Source organism: Solanum tuberosum, unplaced genomic scaffold, assembly GCF_000226075.1.
Source record: "Solanum tuberosum cultivar DM 1-3 516 R44 unplaced genomic scaffold, SolTub_3.0 scf00123, whole genome shotgun sequence".
Classification (NCBI taxonomy): Eukaryota; Viridiplantae; Streptophyta; class Magnoliopsida; order Solanales; family Solanaceae; genus Solanum; species Solanum tuberosum.
Window position 1 is genome coordinate 1419732 of NW_006239048.1, and position 2356 is coordinate 1422087.

Below are 2356 nucleotides of genomic sequence, written 5' to 3' on the forward strand. Positions count from 1 at the left end.
CGAATGGATGTAATTCTAGTTACTGACAAGTATATATCGACAAGATCAAGACCTTGTTTTCGTCTAAAGCCTTTGGCTACTTAAGATTGCATCAATCTCACTATTGACACCATCTTAGAAGGATGAGGCTACAGAAGACACAAGAAATGTGACAAAATCATATTCGAAGTAAGTAGATGTCCTTTGACATTTACTACGCTTCTGAATCTCTTTATTAAGTACATTCTCTTTTTTTCTTTCCAAGGACTTTAAGACCTTTCACTAGACTACTCAAGTCTAATTTTACAGTCCACAATCATAGATCCTATTTTAATCATTTTAGGAATAGGAACTTGGACTTTGGATAGACACCCCCACACTTTGAAGTATTTCAAGTTGGATTTCCTTCCTTTCCATTTCTCATATGGAATAGATTGTGTCCTAAACAAACAAAATTGATTTCTTTCTGAAAAGACAAAACTTTTTGTTGTTCCCTTTTGCAGTAAGGATAGTTCTTCCACACAAGTCTTGTGGTAAACCTGAACTTATAAGTAATGCAGCCATCATTTTCTTCAAAGTTCGCTTTTTTTTTTCATTCTACAATTCCATTAGATTTAGGTCAATAGGACAGTAGTTTGATGGATAAATCCATTTTCTGAACATATTTCTGCAAAAGGAGATTTATATTCTCCATCCCTATCACTTCTTATCTATTTCCCAACTGATTTTCAACTTCAATATTATATTGTCTATACATTTCTATTGCTTCATCCTTACCATTCAGCAAATAGACGTAGTCGTTTCTAATGCAATTGTCAATTAAAGTTATGAGATACTTTTTTTCCCACCACGAGATGGTGTTGACTTCATATCACAAATGTCAGTGTAAATCAACTCTAACGGATTAGAATTCCTTTCAACAGATTTATAAGAATGCTCATCATACTCAAATTCCACACAAACTTAACATTTTTATTTATTGCACTCAAAGTTTGACAAAACTTCTAAGTTGATCAGTTTTCATTACAAGGTTTTGTAATTGACATGCCCCAAGTGTTCATGTCACAAACAGTTTGACTCAAGCAAGTAGGAACAAATAAAAATATTGAGTTTGAAAAGCTCTCCGCGAGGTAGCTTAGTCTCACAAATATTTTTGTTCCTATTTCTTACAATTTTGTGTGATACAAACATTGTTTAGAATCATCACCTTGTCAAATGTCCTTTTCGGAAGGACCTTTTCATAACTTTCAATTTGATTGTTATAGAACTACCCATGAACAAAGTTTCATCGGGTCCAATAAAGGCAATATAGTCCAAATGCTTCTTTTACAAAACATGACAAATGACTATTCACCAATATTCATGTCTACAAAAATAGTTATATTTAATAGACATATCTTTTTATGAAAAATCACAACATTTTAAGTGACACTTTTTCATAAAAGAACTCAATCATTTTGAACAAGTACACATATAATTTGGTAGTTTCATACTAGTCATACCATATACTAGTAAAAGAGAAACTCAACGACCACAATATCAAATATACTCCAAGAATTTTATGGATCTAACATAATACAAAAGTACCATTAAATTTCATATCTTGTGCTCCAAATTTAATTTAGACGCGAAGTCTAATTTTCTCATTATCATAAGCAAAGAAACCTCACATTTAAAATATGATCTCAAAAACATTTTTCAAGTATTTGAAAATAGATTTTCCACATATTTTTTTCTCATGCTATCAAAATGTCATTGGCAATATGAAACCTCTTTTGAAATATTATTCTACAAAAGAATTATAGTGCTTCAATTTCCTTTGACTATCTTTACACAAGGTCAAAGTTCATTCCATAGAGGCACAAAATCACAAACTCTAAGTTACTTATCTTTTTTCTATCACAATTAGACATACCACTTAGTATTTAGAATACTAACAATAAAGACAAAAACTTTTGTATAATTTTTTTCTATTTAACAGTGAAGTTTATAGAAAACAAAAAGTACAACACTGACTTATTAGATGAAGTTTTCATATTCTTCAAACCAATTGCATAGTCTTATTTATCCAGAGTAGAAAACTACAAAAGTTTTTAATCTACAAAAATCAGACACAATCAAATTCACAGGGAGTACAAAACTACAAAAAAAAAAAAAAATCTCCAAACAGAATAAAATATATTCTTATATTATCACATAAAAATGCTTTTCTTTTCAAATAGCCTTCCAACTATAACATTTTGACATACTATTTTATCAAACAAAAATGTGCATCTCTCATTCTGCAAACTAAAGAATTTTAAAGGCAATACTATTTGCCAAGAAAAATTCATTCCACAACAAATGGTTTGCAGATCTTTTTCCAAAGATACACATG